The sequence below is a fragment of the Vipera ursinii genome (assembly GCF_947247035.1).
Source record: "Vipera ursinii genome assembly, chromosome: 6".
Taxonomy (NCBI): domain Eukaryota; kingdom Metazoa; phylum Chordata; class Lepidosauria; order Squamata; family Viperidae; genus Vipera; species Vipera ursinii.
The window spans coordinates 22,807,326-22,829,621 of NC_139515.1; positions in this window are offsets into that span (position 1 = coordinate 22,807,326).

The following is a 22,296-nucleotide window of genomic DNA, read 5'->3' on the forward strand; positions in this document are numbered from 1 at the left end:
CATCCAGTGCAAAAACCTAGATGGATTTTATTTCAATTTCAACTCATTACAATTCAAACACAATGAAAAAGGACCATTTTCTGTGCTTGTAATTACACAATAGCGTACTAGTTGCATTACTTGCAATTCACCCTGATCAATCTAAGATTAAGCAAATCACATCTTAGTGTGATGTCTGAAGATAGCAAATGTCCAGCGAAACAGTCATCTGGCTGGACTTCTTCAGTGATTCTAGTTCTGCATTAAGAGACCCCTGGCTGTACAGAGGTGGAAAAATTGAAGAAATGTTTGGCCAGCATTTACCGGTACATTTTTCTTTTTCTTTCCTGAGAGTTCATCCCTATATATGTGGTTCTGCAGAGCTGGCAGTTGCACCAGTTTATGAATGACAATCATTTTTAAATTGTGTTGGCAGTCTTCACTTTATACAGTGACCCTGAGAAAAAATGTTCTAAATGTTAAATTTGCAGCTCTCCTGATTACCCCTTATTTAGAATTTAAACATACAGACCAAAACGGCTTTTTGCCTAAAAGACAGATAAAAAAATAACTTAAGAACGATCCTTGATGTTTTAGAGCACTATGAAGTCCATCCAGGGAAACAGATGGCATTAATATTCCTTGATGCACAAAAAGCATTTGATAATCTAAACTTGCAGTTTATGATCCAGCAACTTGCTGAAATGGACATTGGGAAAAACTTTATGAATGCAATCCATGAAATTTATGATAAACAGACTGCTAGAATAATTGTAAATGGAGATTATACAGAAAATTTTAATGTCAAAAAGGGTACAAGACAGGGATATCCTTTATCCCAATTGTTATTCATATTAACATTGGAAGTATTGAACAGAAATATTAGGCAAGATATTGAAATTAAAGGACTGGAGATAAAGGATGAAAAATATAAATTGCAAGCATTTGCAGGTGACTTGGTTTTTATATTGGAAGAACCTCTTGAAACAAGCACGAAACTGCTGGAGACAATAGAAAAATATGGTGAAGTGGCAGGCCTGACAATAAATAGAGAAAAGACTAAAGTCTTGACAAAGAACTTAACAGAAAAACAGAAAACCCAACTTACAAAAAACCAAACCTCCAAATAGTCAAAAAAGTTAAGTATTTGGGAATTTACTTAACAGCAAGATGTACAACAGTAAAAGAGGATAATTATATAAAATTGTTAAAACAAATAAAATTGGACTTAGAAAAGTGGAAAAATCTTCAACTGTCAATGCTGGGGAGAATAGCCACAGTCAAAATGAGTACCTTACCGAAAATACTTTTTTACTTTCCAGTAAAACTAGGAAAAGCTTTCTTTGACGAACTAAATACAACAATATTGAAATTTATCTGGCAAGGGAAAAAAGCACAAATCAAAGCAAAAATGCTACAGGAAGCCAGAGAAAGTGGAGGATTTGGACTCCCAGATTGGAGGTTATACTACCAAGCAGCTATTTTAACATGGATTAAAGAATGGATAATGCTCAGAGATAAAAGACTATTATACCTAGAGGGGCATGATCTGCAGATTGGCTGGCATGCCTTTTTGTGGTATGGGAAGAATAAAATTCACAGATACTTTCAGAACCACTCTATAAGAAATGTGCTTCTTTTAGAATGGGAAAAAATAAAAGAAAATAATTATATTAAGATACCCGAATGGCTTTCAACAATAGAAGCCTTTCCATACCCAAACTTAATTAACTATGACAAACTTGTAACTTATAAAGATATACTGGGCAATGAAGGAAGATTGAAATTTAGACAAGACTTACAACAACAAGGTATTGACCTAGCATGGTGGCCATATTTGCAAATCCAAACAAGATATGAAAAAGATGTGAAAACAATGGGACTCTATAAAGAACAGACCGAATTTGATCTTATATTGTTAAAAACAGATGAAAAGCTGTTCAAAAAGCTTTATAGATTTCTGCTTAATCTAAAGATGGAAGAAGAACAAGTCAAAGATACAATGATAACATGGGCAAAACCTTTGGGTACACTATAGAGCTAGAAGAATGGGAAAAATTATGGGACAGAAATATTAAATTAACCAAAGCTGTACCACATAAAGAAAACTTGTATAAAATGTTTTATAGATGGCATATGATACCAGTGAGATTAGCGAAAATGTTTAAAAATACTTCAAATGTTTGTTGGAACTGTAATCAAAGACCAGGTACTTATTATCACATCTGGTGGACATGTCCTAAAGGTAAAAGGTTTTGGCTTAAGATACCTCTATGGTTGGACTCCAGCAGATGGTAGAGGACAGGAAAGCCTGGAGGAACGTTGTCCATAGGGTCGTGATGGGTCAAATACGACTTCGCAGCTAACAACAACAACATGGTTGGAGAAAATGACTAAAAATCAAATAGAATTTAAACCAGAATTGTTTTTGCTAAGAATGATAGGACCTAACTATGAAAAGGAGAGTGGATATCTAATATTACACGTACTAACAGCAGCGAGAATTGTATTTGCCCAATATTGGAAAAATGAAAACTTACCAACTGAAGAAGTATTAATTAAGAAAATATTAGAGTTGCAGAAATGGATCCGATAGACTAACTTTAGAGATTAAAGAGAAAGAACATTCAGTTTACTATAGAACTTGGAATAAATTTTATCAGTGGCTAGAAAAACAAATTAAAGAGAAAGGAATGTGATATGTAATTTTGACTATATATTAGCAAGAAAAATACTATGGATTGAAAAATTAACATTGTTTATGATAATTAACTATATTTACTATTGTTATCAATCATTAGATCTATTAGTGTTATGTAAGTATATCTACCCAGACAATATGCTGTTTGCCAAATATTGGAAATACTATTGGGAGAAACCCCAACCCCAACCCTGACTCCAACCTCCCTTTGACCCCAACCCTAATCCCTATCCTTCCACTCTATTTCCAACCCTATAAAAACTAATAAAATCTTTTTTTAAAAAAAGAAGTGAAAAAAATACAGAGATCTATTCAATAATTAAATGGGAGAATTCGGATCTAATTCTGTTTTTCTACATTTTTACCCAATGCTTGCCTGTCGCTTTTCAGAATGTAAGTGAACAATAATGACAATGCAGAGGACCAGCCTTATTACAACAAATACAAGTTTCTGTCCTTTAATAAAAAGGGATTATTTGGGAAAAGTGCTACCAGATTTCTTTTAGTCTTCCCAGAGAAATATTTTTGATAAAGAGTCAGAACTGGAACTGACACAGTAGTACATTTTCCTAGAAGTTATTTTGAAGAATCCTTATACTTGGGATACTTCAGTTTTTTAATTTTGTGTTTTGTTTCATCTGAGAGCCATCTGACTATTTACTTCATTTCTGTTTACCTCAGATTACAAGTGTATTTGACGGAGAATTGAACTTGCCTGGGGCTGGTCTCACAGCTGAGCTCCTTACTCTTTTTAAAAAGATTTAATGAATCTCTTACCGATAGCATTATGTAGAGAAAATGGTAAACTAATAAAGGGATATAAGATTCTACTATACTGTACGTGGACAATTTCTAATCCGACTAAATTAATACCTTGCCTCCTTATTCTATAAATTGGCATAAAACAGATCACACTGAATTACTGTAAAATACTGACAAATATAAGTATCGAGGTGTTAAGTTGTGTTCTGATTATTTGTTAGTGTATAAAGAAACTCAGCTACCTTTCTTATTTGGTAAATTTACACTAATTCCTACTTTGCAAGAAAAAAAAATCTAGGTTGATCATTTACAATTCCTTTGAATTTGGGGTAAAATAAAGTTGATTAAGATGAATTTAACTCTAAATCTGAATTACATTTTAAAAGATCATCCTATTTTTATTCCACCAGATTACTTTAGCAAATTAAGATAATTTATAAGATACCAAATTTATTTTGTTCAAAAAATTGAAATTAATTTTCCACATTTTCAGGTTAGCATTAATTTAGCATTAGTCAGTGTATGAAATAAGAATCAGAATTAATTTCCTCTTTGGCTCAAATATTTGATTCCTGGCAAATACAGGGAACTTTGTCTGTAGGCCTTCATGCTGCAAGGTATATTTGGAGAATATTAGTTTACAGATGCAGTGTTGGTCTTCTATATATATTTTTGTGCCCATTGAACACTTCAGAGAATATTTAATAAGGATGAGTTTTATTGTTGGAGTTGCAGTTTAGATGTTAGAACATTAACTTATATACTTTGAGCTTGTTTTATTATATCCACATTTAGGGCTCAAATTATTATTTTTTATTTTAATCCCATTTATATCCCGCCCTTCTCCGAAGACTCAGGGTGGCTTACAATCTAAGCACAAATCAAATGTGCTTAGCAATAGCCTTCATTCTATGTATATGCCTGCTTATTATTAGGGCTTTCGCACCCCCCCAAGCAGCATTATTACAAAGTCAGCTTAATTGCCCCCAACAATCTGGGTCCTCATTTTACCTACCTCGGAAGGATGGAAGGCTGAGTCAACCTTGAGCCTGGTGGGATGCAAACCTGCACTAATTGCAGGCAGCTGGTGTTACTTAAGGAGGCATTAGCCCACTGCTCCACCAAGGCTCTTGGTATAGGGTATAATGATTCTTTTGATCATTGGGTATTAAGGATGAGTATGTCCTTCTTGACTATCTGGATTTATCCAAAAATGAAGAATTGTAGGGTTTGGTCAAAATAATTGTTATGTAGCACTGGAACAAGTAATCTACACCTGATCTGTAGTAATGGATTGAATTGCAGTATTTAATAAAATTTGAATTTGATTATTTATTCCCTCACCTCCTCATCTTCTTCCAGATTGGAGCAGTAGGTTTCAAATGTTAAGACTTTCCTTGTTATTATTATTACTGCTATATTTTTCTTCTAAACAATGCTCAGCAAATGGTGGTTTAGGACTAATTCAAGCTTTAGTCAAATTCTATAGTTATGGCTCTTAATGCTCCAGTAACTGTGAAACATTTGCCAGTTTATTCCAGGATGTAAGCTGTCTGAATAAAGCTGTGTTTTGCAATTGACTAATGGTGAATTTGTCAATGTCAGTGGCATTCAAGTGGTGCTTGAGTTGTTTTGGGATTTCACCAAGGCACCTTTTAGTATTTGTTTTCTTTCTTTTGCCACAGTCATTCTATTTCTATCTGCAGGTCTTGTATTTTGTTATCTTCTCCAGTTCTTTCTCTTCTATTCTGCTGTCTCTGGGTGCTGCCATCTCCACTATATTATCAGTATTATTGTCATAGTTATGATTACTGATGTTATGCTGTCTCATTAACATTGTTATGAGTTTGTATTCCTGCATTAGTTTAATAAACCAAGAAAATTTATTGAGATGGGACAATGGTGACATGTATGTCAAGGGTCATGGACAGATTGTTGTGCTGAGACTTATTGGTTGAAAAGCTTCCTTCTACAGAAGCAGGGCAGGGGGTTGCTTGAAATGATACCTCTTATGGGAGCTATGTGGGTTGGCTAAACTAGTTAACTGGATCCACTTTCTCTTAATTTGATCAGAGAGACATCCACTTCATTGAAACTCTCTATTAGTGTCCCCTATCCTCGTTTTTTATAAATGTTATCAGAAAAGGGGTACATGAAGATCACTGAGAAAGGGCTCTGAAAAAACCCTTATGGAGTTATGAGATTAATAAACTAAAATGTTGGATGAACCTTTATTGTCAAAATACAACCATGTATACATTGAGATTGGCTGAGCCTCCCTTCGTGCCCCCACCCTCAACTTACAGTGACACAAACCCTCCATCTTATTACACCATGTGAGCTAATTGCACAATGCACTGGCCTCGCAAGTCAATTATACATAAAGTTTATAAAATTATTTCCCGTTCAAAAGCCTAACAGCCCATGGATAAAAGCTGTGCTTCAGCCTGTTGGTATGGCTGGCTATACTCCTATATCTCCTACCCAATGGTAGGAGAGTAAAGAGATACCGTCCAGGGTGTGAGTCATCCCTGAGAATTTTCCTCACTCTTCCAAGGCAACAAGCCCTGGCGATGTCATCCAGTGGTGTCAGGGGACAGCCCACAATGTCTTGTGCTGTGCTCACTACCCTCTGTAATACTTTCCTATCCGCGGCTGTCAGACCAGCATACCAAACCACAACACAGTACGAGACGACGCTCTCTATAGTAGACCGGTAAAAGAGGGTCATAAGCCATTGTTCTACTCTGTTCTTCCTCAAGACCCTGAGAAAGTGAAGTCTCTGTTGGGCCTTTCTGGCCACCTGGGTTGTATTAACTTTCCAGGTCAGATCTTCACAGAGGTAGACTCCCAGAAATTTAAAGGAGGAAACTCTCTCCACACAGTACTCCCCGATGTAAAGTGGGGCAGGTTCCTCCTTTTTCCTCCAGAAGTCTAGCACCAACAGAGGCTTCACTTTCTTAGGGTCTTGCGGAAGAACAGGGTAGAACAACGGCTAATGACCCTCTTTTACTGGTCTACTATAGAGAGCGTCCTCTCGTATGGTATTGTGGTTTGGTATGCTGGTCTGACAGCCGCGGACAGGAAAGTATTACAGAGGGTAGTGAGCACAGCACAAGACATTGTGGGCTGTTCCCTGACACCACTGGATGACATCGCCAGGGCTCGTTGCCTTGGAAGAGTGAGGAAGATTCTTACGGATGACTCACACCCTGGACGGTATCTCTTTACTCTCCTACCATCCGGTAGAAGATATAGGAATATAGCCAGCCGTACCAACAGGCTGAAAAATAGCTTTTATCTGTGAGCTGTTAGGCTTTTAAATGGGACATAATGTCTGTGAACTTATGCAGAATTGACTTGGGAGGCCGGTGTGTGATGTAGTTGGTTCACATGGTGTGATAGGATGGAGGGTTTGTTGTCACTGTGTGTTGGGGGGAGAGAGCACGGGGGGAGGCTCAGCTAATCTCAATGTACACATGTTGTACCTTGACAATAAAGGTTTATTTATTTATTTACCATCTCTTTCGTCTTGCCAATGTTCAGGTGCAAATTGTTGTTACAACACCATATAGATAGTTTTTGTACTTCTGCCCTGTATGCTGTCTCATCCCCACCATCTAGATATTGTTGCCATCTAGATATTATTTTCTAAACATCTTCTGTCTTTTCCATTGTGCAAATATATATTGCTCAGGTGGGATAGTGTCTGATTTCATGGATGTCCTACTTAAAAAAAGAAGCAATGAAAATATTGCAAAAGCTGTTGAAGACTACCATTAATCTAGAATGGTCATATGATTAGATATCACTTTCTTTGTTGTGTCAGACCATGGAGGCAGGTAAATATTGGGACTACCCAAAGCAGTAGGACAAACAGTACAAGTGTTTTAACAGTAGAACTATATTCTCATTCTTTGGCAGAGTTGGGGGAGCTTGTGGAACATCAGATGAATGGAAGATCTGTAGGAAATTATTTTTATCTCAAAAGTATACCAGGGCCATAACAATGAAGGCTATTATTGACCAAATGTCCTGGGATGGAAACCTACAGTTCCTTGAATGTTAATTTGTTGAATATTGCAAACTTGATCTCTGTGGCTAATGTGAATTTCAAAATGAGAATCTTTTATCACAAACATTCTAGAACAAAGAACTCATTCTTTCTTTCTTCCTCCTATAATTTGTTCTTCCAGCAAAGCTATTGTTTGCCTTGCAACAAATATATAAGGAAGGTTAGACTGAGAGTTGTATGTTGTTTGCCCCAAGGATGTTAATGAACATAAAGGAGGTTGAATGTAGCATGCTAATCTTTTCACTATGTTAGTTTCTTGGCATGCATTAGCCATACAAAGAAATGAAGAGGTGACCCACAAGGGCTTCATCCAAGAAAGCAACAGTTGTTTTGAAATGTGGGTCCTAGTAAATATATTTTCCTAGAGCAGGGAAAGCTAATCTGCCAACTCTGATCTGCCACCAGGAGCCCTGGTGGTTTAGTGGTTAGAATGCAGTATTGCAGACTGACACTGCCCACAGTCTGGAATTTGATCCTGATAGGGTCAGGATTGACTCTGAAGGGTTAGTAATCCTTCCATCCTGTTCTTTGCCAGAAGAACAAAATGAAGACTAAATTGTTGGGACCAATACGCTGACCATGTAAACTTCCCAGAGAGTTTGTAAAACACTATGGGGCATCATATAGCAATAACAATAGCACTTAGACTTATACCCACTTCACAGTGCTTTGCAGCCTTCTCTAAGTAGTTTGCACAGTCAGCATATTGCCCCCAACAATCTGGGTTCTCATTTTACTGACCTCGGAAGGATGGAAAGCTGAGTCAACCTTGAGCCAGGGAGGATCGAACTGTTGAACTGCTGGCAGCCAGCTGTCACAAGAAGTAGCCTGCAGTACTGCATTCTAACCACTGTGCCACCACGGCTCTTTATAAGTCTAAATGCTACTGCTATTGCTATTATGGGGTCCTTCTTGGAACATGGTCCATAACAATTAATTTTAAAACAACATCCCTGCTACATCAGGCCAATGGCTTATGTAGGCCAGCTTTCAATGTCTCATGATGGCCATTCAGATACATACTGTAGACAAGAGTGTCCTCTTCCACTGTTCTTTCCAAATAGCTGATGTTTAAGGAATGTTTTTCCAGCACTAAACTTTGATAGGTGACACTAAATTCTAACAATTGGAGAAAGGGAGAAAAGATCTCTATCCATTTATTCCTTAATGTGTCTGACCTGATCCATTTCTATCATGTCTACTCTCACATGCCTTCACTGAATTCTAAAAAGTCTCCAATCCTGTACCCTTTCTTTGCAGGATAACTCCTTAATTATGTTCTTAGCTTCTTTAAGTACTCTTCTAGTTTTACCATGAACTTCTTCAAGTGTCATGGGCCACCTTGTTCTCTTCCATGATGGTTAACTATAAAAGAGAGATTGGGCTTCAGAGATATGGGACTCATATGAACCTGATCATTCAACAATAAGTCTTGCTGAACATTTGAAATTTCACACAGTTACTTGGAATTCCAAAGTGACATGAAATTGTTGAATTGTACACGAAATTGTTCAGCTATCACAGGATTCCTTATTTCTTCCCATGCAGAAAATTTAGTTAACAGAACTGAGTTTTCATAGTTAAGGAGAAACAAAGCTAATAAGTGCTTATGTGAATAACTACAAGGAAATAACAGGCAGTGGTGGGATTCAGATATGTGAACAACTGGTTCTCTGTGTGGATGCCATTTCTGGAAGTCCATTCTGGGCCTAGGAAACAAAAAATTAGCTAACGGTTCTGCCAAAGTGGTGCAAACTGGTTGAATCCCACCACTGATATCAGAGCTGTGGGATAGATAGGAAAGCTGAAAAATGAAGTCTCCAGGTCTCCAAAATACTTGTGCATCACTATCAAGCAAAAGTCATGTGGGTGCCCCTGAAGTTGCCAGGAGTAGAACAGGGTCCCCAAACTTTCTGGGTTGGTGGCCCAGTGGGAAAGGGAGGGGGAGGCACCTTTATGCGTGCATGCGCACACATACAAATGTGACTGTGCATGCATGCGAACGGGGCTGTGAGCATGCACGCTCCACAAATGGGGCTGCTAGCACCAGCATGAGGCTCATGGTGATGCTAGCGCTGGTGCAAGAGGGGATGAGCACATGTGTACTGGCCAGCCACTCACTCATAGGTTGGGGACCTCTGGAGTAGAACACCTCTGAAAGAAAACTATATCTCCAACCAGATGTTCTCTTAAGATGCATGACTAGCTAGGAATAAATAAGAAGGAAACATCCAGATATCCAGAAGGCAGTAGGTTGTGAACATGTATATACAGATCTGGTCAAGAAGGCTCTTTAGAGAGCTTGCAGAAACTTGTGAAAAAATAATGGAAGATACTTCAGTAAGGAGCTGATGTTCCTTATGGGGAAGTATTATGAGTTCAGCAATGTTGATTTAAGACAATAACCTTTTCCATTTGATTTTATAAAGCTCATTTTTGGCCAGGATATTGTAGGGGATTTCCATTTAGGCTATCATCCTGATGTTATGTCTGTTTAGTAGCACTTTGAACTCAGTTAAGAAAAGAAAGAACAACAACCAAAGAAGTAATGACTAGTCACAATAATGTCAGTCTGAAGACCTCTGGGGAAAATGAAGTGAGAATTGTCATTTTTAAAACTGAATTCTATTGCCAATCCAGAAGTGGAAATGGGATGAAAAAGAGATTTACACACTGTCTACAAAGAGAATAAAGGTGCTGAAATGGCAGCTGGGAAAAGACACCCAACCCCATTTATTCACTTGGGATATTCTGATGCTTTGTTTCCGTAATTATCACTTATCTCAGTACCAGAACATGCTGTCAATTCCAAGACAATGGTATCTTGGTACTCAACTGCTTTGAAACTCATTGAACTCAGCACATTTTGACACAAACATTTTGTTCAGGTACTCATTTGTTTGAGCTAGAACATGTCAGTATCAGCTCTCTTGTGATTCATTACATTATTCCTTATGGCAAAAATTGTTTGGTACTCATTGCCCCTCCTGGAACCAATTAACCATGAGTACTGGGGTACCACTATATTCCTTCATTTTTTTTAACATGTCCCCATTTTGAGTCCAGAATTTAAAGAGCCTTACCTGTATATTTTTCCTATTGTTTTGAATGGTTCTTTTTTCCTTCTTAAACTGACAAGGTCTCATTGCAGTGATATGGAAGGGAGAAAAGATATAGCATTTTGACACCTCATTTTAAGGAGCTGAAGTCCAGCAACCTGGTTTGGGGTGTGACCAGAGGTATGTCTTGGGAATGTGGGAATGAGTTAACCTCCTATCTCAGCTTTTTAGCTGGCATGTAATTTAAAAGGCGTTGAGTAATTTCATTCAGTTTGGAATTTAAATTGATCAATAATCGTATTTCCAATCTGCATTTTCTACCTCAGTAGAAAGAAAAAAAATCTTTTCAGAAGTTTTAGTTGCAGGCTGGAGAGATTTGCTCCTTCTTCCCTTCTTTAGAAAAGAAAAGCAGAATATGAAATATCTAATGATGCAACATTCTGCAGTTGTCCAACTTACCCAATTATCTTTTTAGCTTCCAAGGGGATTACACTGTCCTGTGGGCTCTTCCTATCTTGAGGAGCCGGGTTGGTGCAGTGGTTAGAATGCAGTAAAAAGGTAAAGGTAAAGGTTCCCCCGCACATGCGTGCTAGTCGTTTCCAACTCTAGGGGCCGGTGCTCATCTCCGTTTCAAAGCCGAAGAGCCAGCGCTTGTCCGAGGACATCTCCGTGGTCATGTGGCCGGCATGACTAGACACCAAAGGCACATGGGACGCTGTTACTTTCCCACCGTAGTGGTCCCTATTTTTCTACTTGCATTTTTACGTGCTTTCAAACTGCTAGGTTGGCAGAAGCTGGGACGAGTTACAGGCGCTCACTCTGCTATGTGGCACTTGGGATTCGACCTGCCAAACTGCCGACCTTCTGATCGACAAACTCAGCATCCGAACCCACTGAGCCACCATGTCCCTATTAGAATGCAGTACTGCAGGCTAATTCAGCTGATTGCCAGGAGTTCAATCCTGACAGGGCTCAAGGTGGACTCAGCCTTCCATCCTTCCAAGGGTGGTGAAATGATTGTGGCGGGTAATATGCTGACTTTGCTACAGCTTAGAGAGGCCTGTAAAGCACTATTGAAGTGGCATATAAGTCTAAGAGCTATTGCTTTTGCTATTGAGGCCTCCCAGGAACCTGTCATCAAAGACCACCAGTGGAATTCAGAACTGTATTTCTTTTCTCTTGCTTTCTTTTAAATTGTTAAAAACTATTACTAATTTTCTTTTCTTTTATTGAAGAGAAGAGTGGTACGTAGTAAGGTAATACCTAAAATGACGGTGTCTGTCTGAGGATTAAAAAAAGTGCTTTCAGTGAACATTTTTTGCCTTTACCATTTCACATGTCTTCTTTGAACATGGGAGGGGGGGGGAAGGGGGGAGAGAAAGAATCTGGGTCACTACTGGAACAAAGAATTAGAGCCCCCTTCCTCCTATTGGAGGTCTACCTCTGAATTGGGGATGGTCCTTGGTCCCTTAAACCCCAAATCATCCAATTTATAAACGTAATATAAAATCTGAAGTGTCTCCCTGCAATATATTCAGAACAAGCTAAAAGTTATGGGGATAAAAATACTTTTCTTTTTTACATGAGCAGCCATAAGAATAAGGATCTCTCCCCCCCATTAAGCTAATTTCTATCAGCAGTCATGCAGATTATATTGATTCCAAAATAATTTGGGAGTGAAATAAAAACAGTTTTGCTTGGATTCCCAGGCAATTGTGAAGAATAGTATGTTGATAAGAAAAAGAAAGATGGGGAAAATGGATTTTATACATATTGGCCGAAGAATCGGTTTTTATGAAAATAATGTATACGTAGGCTAATTCTCCACATGTAAATTGCCTCAGATGGGTATGAATTGTGGGTTTTGTGCAGGTTACAGCTGCAAACTGATTTTGTGCAGTTAGCGATGTGAATGGTTTAGTTTCCTGATGCTTAAGAAAAGAAGTTTCATTTCATAACGTGCTAGATGCCCATTCTAGGAAATCTGAATTCAGATTGGATTAGCTCACACATCAAAATGAGTCTGACTGTCAAAGGCCAAACTCCTGTTGGAGCTCCCTGCACAGAATAAAAGCTATTCAGTTTGGCCAGCTCTGGGCAGAGTAGCAGACCTGATGTGCAGGCCATAGCTGAAGGGTATTGGTGAGGCTCTTGCTTAAAAAGAAGGGGGCACCTTGCCAAACCCTTACAGGCATTATCAACTCCTTAGTCAGATAGGAGAAGCCAGAGATGTTTAAGACAGCTCCTGAAGGAACCAGCAACATTTTTTTCCTCTCTGGAAAAATGCAATTAAAGTGGCTGAAGAAAAATACTTAGTTTTGGGAATTTATAAAAGCTATTCTAGAGTGCTGGTCAATTTCAAAACTTTCTAAGGAGGAAACATGGGTGAACAGGAATCTGATCCCAATAATAACAATAAGGAGTTCCATGGTCTGCCTACCCACTGCTCAGTTTTCCAATTGTCATAGTCTTGGTTAATCTAGAAAACTGGGGGGGGGGGAATCTATGAGCAATAATATTACCACTTTGGGTCTTCTGTAAGAAAAAAAAATTGTGCATTTTGGTTAATGTCATCATTTATTGCATCCTTGTCTATACAGTATGATAGCTAGTCCTTACACAGCATTATGTAGGACTTCTCCAGCATCTTCTCCAGAGAACTGCCTTTTACATAATGTATCTGAAGTAGGATAATTTAAACCTGGTCATTTGTACATTTTGCTTCTTCCTTGTCAAGTACTAAATTCATTATACTTTTAGTGATACAGCTGTGAAATGTTGTAGTTTGAAATAGCTTGCCATGCGACCCAGTAGAGTGTACTGCTTAAGGACATGTTTCTCAACCTTGGCAACTTTAAAACATCTGGACTTTTTTAGGATAATGGCTGGGGAATTCTGGGAATTGAAGACATCTAAAGACATCTAAAGTTGCCAAGGTTGATAAACACTGGCTTAAGGTGTTGGACTGGTGCTGAGGAAACCCAGATTCAACTCAATCCTTTTGCTCAGCTTACCTACCTCAAAGAGTTATTTTAGAAGGGAAATGAAGGGACAAAGCACAGTGTATGTTTCTTTAAATTCCTAAATCCAAAGTGCTTCAACAAACAAATATTATTCTATTTTTCATAGTAAATATTTTACTGGGCAGTAGTATATTTAGCGGGATGCGGTGGCTCATTGGGTTAGGACGCTGTATTTAATTTATTTCATTAAATTTATATGCCGCCCTTCTCTCTGAGGACTCAGGGCGGCTCACGACAATAAAAATTAAAAAACATAGAGTAAAAAAATTAAAAGAGAATTAAACAATAAATGCAAAATTACGAGACAATTTAACCCAGTAAAAAGCCTAATTAAAAAACATAGTCAGTCCAGGCCCGCTTGTTGGAACAACCTGGTCTTCAGGTCACGGCAGAAGGACCGAAGGTCAGGGGCCATCCGCAGCTCCGGAGGCAACTCATTCCAGAGGGTCAGTGCGCCCACAGAGAAGGCTCTCCCCCTGGGGGTCGCCAGCTGGCATTGCCTGGCCGACAGCACCCTGAGGAGGCTGACTCTGTGGGAGCGAACCGAGCGATGGGAGGTTGACAATGGCAGCAGGTGGTCTTGCAAGTACCCCAGGCCTAAGCCATGTAGGGCTTTAAAGGTTATTACCAGCACCTTGAATCGCACTCGGAGGGTAACCGGAAGCCAATGCAGCTCGCGCAGGAGTGGTGTAACATGGGAGTACCAAGATACTCCCATAAGCACCCGTGCAGCCTCATTTTGCACCAGTTGAAGCCTCCGGGTGCTCTTCAAGGGCAGCCCCATGTAAACAGCATTGCAGTAATCCAGGTGAGAAGTGACGAGGGCGTGGGTAACCGTGCATAGGGCATCACACACACAGGCTCATATTCAGAGTTTCATCAATGAACACAATTAGCAGTTCTCTAATGTACTGTAGCATTTCCAAGTCATTAATCCCCCATTTTGCATTTCTGTCCTAGATGTTCAGTCCTTAAATGTAATACTCTCCTCCCTATGAAAGGACTTGTTCTTCTCAGTCTAGCTTTACAACATGTCCAGATTTCAACTCATTCTTTATCTTGGGTGCTGGCTGGACCAATTTTGCATCATCCACATCTCTGATAAAGCAGCCCATCCATTCCGTCATCCAGATCATTAGCAAAAAGTTAAATAATACAGTAATGGATACAAGGCAGATCCCAGGGACAACCCCCTGCAATTCCGCTCTACAATTTGCTCTGCAATTAAGCATGAGTGAGTGTGGTCAGACAGACAATTCAAATTGCACTTTAACAGTTTGTCATTGATAATATATGGAAATATGTCAACCTTGCTGAAATTGAGGTAGACAATAGCCTCAGAGTTCCCAATGTCCATCACAGTTTTTACTTTGTCAAAGGAGGTAACAAGATTTGTTTCACATGGCCATTTTTTTTGACAAAGCCATGTTCACTGCTTGCAATCTTTTCTTCAAGGTGCTTCTAAGGGCCTTAATATCTTCTCTAATATCTTTCCATGTATTGATGCTAGGCTGATAATTATGGGGATTCCCTCTTTTCTTGAAGACGGGGATCATATTTCTTTTTTTCCAGTCCTTTGGCCTTCCCTAATTTAGGGGTCCTTGGTGGTCTCTGAACTTGGTTGTTTTCTTTCAGACGTTTCATTATCCAAACTAGGTAATATCACCAGTGTTAACAATGATCAGTCCTAGCCAGGGCTTTTTTTCTCATAGAACGCTCAGAACGGAGTTCCAGCACCTTTTTTGGATGGAACCTTGTAGAGTAGTCAAGGCGGGTTGTATGACATGTGTGAGTTCCGGCACCTTTTTATTTTACAAAAAAAGCACTGGTCCTAGCATTGAGGATGTTACCTAGTTTGGGTAATGAAACATCTGAAAAAAACAACCAAGCTTAGAAGGCACCAAGGAACCTCCCATTTCAATCCTGAGTACAATATTCTCCTCTATTGGTACTTCCCTAGTTTTTCCAGGATTCTTCAAAGATAATCAATAGAGGTTCAGACAGGTGTTCAGATAGTTTCCTAATATTCTAGGCTTCATTTCATCGTAGCCTAGAAAATTGAAGGTGACTAGAACATCTTTTCTTACATTCATATTGATGTATACCTCCACCCCCTTGTATTTGTTTCCAGACTTTGTTACTTAAATCATCATTTCCTTTGATGAAGAGGCAAACAAGGAGTTGAGCTCCTCTGCTTTCTCTTGGTTTTAGATTTATCCAATTGAAATAAGCAATGAGCTATTGCCTTTTTTTGTCTTGTTGTTGACATATATGAAGAAAACTTCTCTCTAGATTGTGCCTGCTTGATAGTCTTAGATTATTTTCTGCCTAAGCTTTCCTAACCTTATTCTTGCATTTCTGAGTGAAGCTTTGTAGTTTTCCTTGGTCATTAACCCTTCCTTCCATTTCCAGTTAGCATCCTTTTTTAGTCTCAATTCTTTTGTAACTTGCCTATTCAATCACACTGGTGTCTTTACGAGGCTAATTTTCTTCTTCAGTGATATTGTTTGAGACCATCTTATCCTTAATTTCCTTTCCAAGAAGTCCCAGCTAGCTACAACATTTTGCCTTTTAAGATCTCCTTTCTCTGGTATCTTGCTTATTACTCCTCTTTCTTTATTACAGTTGGGCTTTCCAAAATCAGTGCTTTTTGTTTGATTATTTTTCCTAAGCTTTTTGTTAAAAGCAAGAATTCTAACAATATTTGATCACCCAAAACCAAAATTTCTATTATTTTAACTCTTAGGCATCAGGCTAAAAACTGGGAGACCATGAGTTCTAGTCCCATTTTAAGAACAAAGCCAGGTGGGTGATTCTGGGCCAGTCACTTTTCTTCAGCCCTAGAAAGGAGGCAATGGCAAACCACTTCTCAAAAACCTTGCCAAGAAAACTGCATGGATTTGTCCAGATATTTTTCTCTGAAATTTTATGCTCGGATGCCAGAAATTCCTCATCACAGTTATGGTATGATTATGTTGTTGTTTTTTGTGGCTTTAGTTATGTGCTAAAATAAATCTTCACCTCCTGCTTCTGACTTGTTTGTCACAAACTTTTCTTAGCTGAGTTTTTTATTTCATATCTAATATTTTGCTTAGAATATAATTTTGAAGGAAAAATCCATTGGAATTCTTTGCAGGTATTTCATACGAAGAAATCAGAGCTGCTCGCTAGTTTTAAGTTGTCCAAGATTCTACCTTCGCTATTGAAAATAGTGATTTTTAAAGAGAAAGATGTGGCGCCCTCTAGTGGACATCTATTATACTTCTAAATTGAAACATAAGTGCTGTACAGTTTATCTACTAATAATCCAATTTACTGATACTATTTAAAATTACAGTATTGGGGTTTATAAATATTGTCCCATCTCTCATCTTCTACGCTTCCAACTCTTACAATGGGAGATCAATATTCTAAATAAATGAAATAATAAAAAGATTTTCTTATTAAGCACTAGAAAAAAATAAAGAGAAATTTAAAGCTAATCTCTTTTTCCTTCTCATAAAATATGCCTACCATATTTGGGCTTTGAAAATCCAGGCAGAGAAACAAAGAGAGTTTTCCATATGGTTTTCCTCTCAACATTGGTAGTCAAATCATTAAGATTGTAAAACGAAGATTATATATCAGTTGTCTAAATATATCCATATGCAATAAAAATAAAAATAAGCAAACTTAAAACCTTTTAAAAGCAAAGTGATCCCAGTATAAACAATAAAGCATTACAAGGTATTTCACAGCCATATAACTCAAACAAGAAATTAATAGAGAAAAAACTCAAACATACAGTATAATTGATGGTAGAAAAAAACCCTGTACATCCATGAGATAAGAGCAAAGAGTTACAGATTTCTGTATGTCTTTGCTATACCAAGAAGCAGCATTGTGAGTTACAGCCACTTATTGGTCATCCACTAAGAAGGTGCCCACTTGAAAAAATTAAAGGGAGGAAAAGGAAAGATGCAGTGTCACTGAATCTCCTTGTGAAACCAAAGAATCTTTTTTTTTCTGCGCAGAAAGGCTTTGTAACATTAATTGATTAAACTGAAAAAGTACATGAGAAAGTCGCTTAGTTAAATGCTCTAGAAAAAGGGAGTCTTATTGATCCAAGGTAACAGTGTGCATCCTGACTGCTTAGGGTGGATTTCAGAGGTGCCTACAGTAGCAAAAATAAAAATGGCAGCCACAATGACGCAATCAAAGTTCTGCCTTTCCTTAATGTGTATTGCACAACATAAAAAACTGGCAATTTTGATTATGCCATTGTGGCCACCATATTGCTTTGTTCTGTGGACACCCCTAGAACTCCTTGTGGAAGACTTACAAAGAAAAAGTTTGTGAATTGGGGTTGGAAACATCCTCCTTTTACAGTATTCTGTGCTATTCAGCTTTCACAGGTGACTAACGTGGGATTAATCTAATGAAATATTTGAACACCGTTCAGGTTATGGAAATGGTTTGATGGAGCCTCAATCTTTTACTTTTTATGAGACTACTGGAAAAGACAAACTGAGCTAAAAACTGGATGTAAACATGGAAAAGGTTACAGTTAGGATTTGGAGCATCTTTTTCCTGTTATCCTGGTGGTCACTCATATACAGGGAGTCCTTCAGTTATGACTGGAATTGAACCTGGCAATTGTGGTTGTAAGTTGGTCATAAAGAAGCTCACCATGTGGAGACTTCTGGTCTTGCATCATAGTGACACAGTCAAGGGTTGCAGGGCTCCGCACCCCACAGCTGGTTTTGCCTTGCCTAAATGTGTCTAAAGTCATCCCAGAGAGGTGGTGAAGAAGGAGGGGCCCCCCCAATGATCGCAGAACAATGGTGGTTGATCTGTTTGATCTGGGGGAAGCCCTCCAAGCTGACAGGAGAAAGGCTAGGTACACCTCGGTGACTAGCCAAGCTACCAGCAGCCGAAGTCCAAAAGCACTAACCAGAACAACTGTGAACAGTGTGCTTGGAACTGGATGAGAATATCGATCTTCTCTCGTCTATTTTGTAACTGATTTCTTCGAAAAGATCCCCAAGAAGCAAAAAACCCTCTGAAAGTGAGAAGGGAGGGGACCGCACCCCCACCCTTCCATAGACAGAAGTGGCAATTTAATCTTTATGGGAGACAGAAATATATTTAAATGAAGTTAATAATACTACAGTCTGGATAAATCTGAAAATTATGAAAACTGTTAAGATTTCATATTTGAAAGAGTAGTGATGAAAACTCAAGAAAATAATTCTTTGTTTTAAAAGTTGGAAAATGAATAGCTACTGACATCTAGTGGAGGATTGGAGCATAGAACACAGCTATATTGATTCAAAAATTGGCAAAATGCCCAGAAACAAAGAACAGCTTATCCCTTTGAACCTCAGTGACTTCTACCTCGAGTACAGAGGAAAGAAAATATACTGGGCCACCTACTACAGAGTGAGAACTATACTTGTTTTAAAAACTGCTGACCTTCTAGGATTATAAACTTTTACTGAGCTGTGATCTCTAAACTCAAGAATTGTTTGCAGAAAAAGAAAAACCTTGACTTTTGGCTAATCTTCTAGGGGGAAATTTACTGGAAAGTTCTTAGATGGTTAAACATTCTGGACTGCAACTTTGGCTGGCTGATAATCGTAAGACTCCTGAATAGAAGAACTGTTATAAAACACTGTTTTTAGTGGTGCTTTGACAATTGAAAACATACTGGATTATAAAAACCATATATAAAGAACTATACAAGATTTGGTTGTTTGGATTTTACTATTGGCTGGTTTGCAAGGCTAATTATAGAGGCTATGGTACTGATGAAAAACTATCTGGAGGGTGGGAGATAAAATAGATGTTTCATACCTATATAAAAGTGACAGGAAACCACACTTAATAACTCCTTCTGAAGGCCCTAGTCTGGAACATCAGAGATCTGCAGGAGCAATACTCCAAGATAAGGCAAATATTTTCCAGGAGGAAACATACACAATGTTGTGACAGATTCAAATGACAATGGTTTCAAATCATAATGAAATTAAAAACAACTTTGATGACATAAATGAGTACATCTTTAACCTAAACGTATAATTAAAAAATTCTCCGAAAATGACTACAAAGAATGAACAAACAAACCAGATAACAGAACATAAACCAGAGGACAGTGACCTAAATATGGAAGCTACAAATGAAGAGAACCACAGCTTAATACAAACAAAAGAAAATTTGCAAGATTTTGCCACAACAATGGAAATGGAAAAGATATTTTATTTTTCAGGGCTTCAAAATAGACCTGAAGATAGGAATGAAGATCTAACAAAATGGATTATAGAGCAGCCAAGAGAATTATAGAGTTTGGGAGACAAAAAACACACATCCTACCTAACTTGTCTTTCCTATTCCCAATAACATTCACAAAAATACAGTAAGAATCCTCTGACAAGCTGAACACACTCACTTGGAAAGCTACTTGGCAAAAGAAGAAGGCTAGAGTTAGATTCAAGAGATTTGATTCGACTTACCAGATGGAGTACTATATGATTAAACACTTGTTTGAATATGGTTAAAGGAATAGATAGGTTATGGATATAAAGGGGCCCTACAGTAACAGGGATAAGATATACAAGTAGTCAGGGCTTTTTTTGTCATAGAACCCTCAGAACGGAGTTCCGGCACCTTTTTTGAATGGAACCTTGTAGGGTAGGCAAGGTGGGTTGTATGACATGTGTGAATTCCGGCACCTTTTTCTTTTACAAAAAAAGCACTGCAAGTAGTATAGTACTTTTTATAATATAGGAAATGTAAAAATATTGAGATGGTGTATGTGAATGAAAAGTTTGGATATTTAAAGGTGATTAACTTTGAGAAAATTATGACTACTAAGAATGGTTTAAATACAGAGGGGAAATTAAGCTTAAATAAGAATCTTGAAAACAGGACATATAGTGACTTAATAAGATGACTTTTATAAATACAATTGAAACATAAATGTATGTATGTATGTATGCATTTGTTACGGGGTAGTTTTTGCAGAAACTGGAAATGCTGATTTCTAGCAAAGCAGTCATAAATTGAGGTTATGTGTGGCACTGCAAAAAGCTATAAATGAGGGCCAGTTGTCAAGAACTCAAAATACATCATGTAACCATGGGGAGAATGCCCCTGATGTCAGAGCTTGAAACCGGGTCATAAGTAGTTTTCTTGGGAGATCTGTTATAAAGTCAAATGATCGTTAAGTGACCAATCGTAACTTGAGAATTACCTACATTTGCAGCCCACATTTGGTAGCCCCACAAAAATGATTGCAATGAAATCTTGATTTATTCTGCCCTCACTTAATGGATCACATGCAGAATGCCAAATATCCATCTGAACGTGCCACTGAAGTAACATACAAGTCCATTGCATCTGAAAGAGGCAAATAAAGTAGATTAAAAGTTTATTTTATCTTAATGTTACAAACTCTGTAGTGATTTATTTTATTTTATTTTATTTTAATTCCATTTATATCCCGCCCTTCTCTGAAGACTCAGGGCGGCTTACAAGCTTAGCAGTAGCCTTCATTCTATGTATATGCCTGCTTATTAGGGCTTTCACACACACCCCAAGCGGCATTATTACAAAGTCAGCTTATTGCCCCCAACAATCTGGGTCCTCATTTTACCTACCTCGGAAGGATGGAAGGCTTGGGATTTACACCTTTGTGTCAATTTGCATAATTTGTACACTAATGAGTTGTTATGTATATGATGTAAATTGATACCAGTGACATAAATTGCACCATGTCTGAGAGATTAAGGAAGGAAAGGATTGATACAACCTGAGCCTGCCAGAGTAATCCACATGCATGTTTAATGTCATCCCAGTCTTGGTCTGAATGGTTAATGGGTCCAGATAATATATTTCAGTGTCTATTGTTCTCAGCCAGCAGGGAATTTGATGTTATGTGTAAAGTCGCGTGCTTCACATAGAGACGGACACAGAGCTGGGGTAAAGATGAGTTTATTCTGAACAGAATGAACTGGGGAAACAGGGAAGCCTGGCGTCTATTTGTACCTGCCCAGGTGGATGGCATCCAATCAGTTCAAACCTGGGCTTCCTGCCAGTGCAGGTGACAATGGGTGTAGATCCTGGCTTCCCACCAGGCTGACCATGCCTGGGGCTGTCAACAGCTTAAGTCATTAGGCTTATCCTGAGTGAGCAGTCATCGCCCAGAGCTGTCCAGCCCCTTTGCTGATCTGCACCATCAGCCTCCTGCTGTGCTGTCTTTTGTGTATGCTGGGAGGCATACACTGCATTATGTTTGTGCATGATGGACACTGAAATTCAATACATTTGGATGAGCACCAGGTAGGAGAAGACTGCTAGAACACGGTGGATATATAAATACAACCTTATGCCTGAGTTATGACAATGAAATGGACATTAAAAAAGGGGAAATCCATTTTTTGTTACTGTTTAAACATTTGTAAGCAAAAAAAATCCCTTCCTAATCTCCTGGAAGAAATCGAGCAATTTAGATCTAGCCAGTAGATTGGGGTTGATAACCTGAGACCTTAAAGAGACATGGGGCTCTCTAAAACCCTTGAGTTCAACTCCAGAGCTCATGCACAAATTTCTACTAATGCATAACATATGGGAAGTAATAAAATTGTATCATACCAAACCATTTATTTCCTTCTGATTCCTTCCATCTTTTGGAGTTTGCCCCAACATGTCACTTCAAGG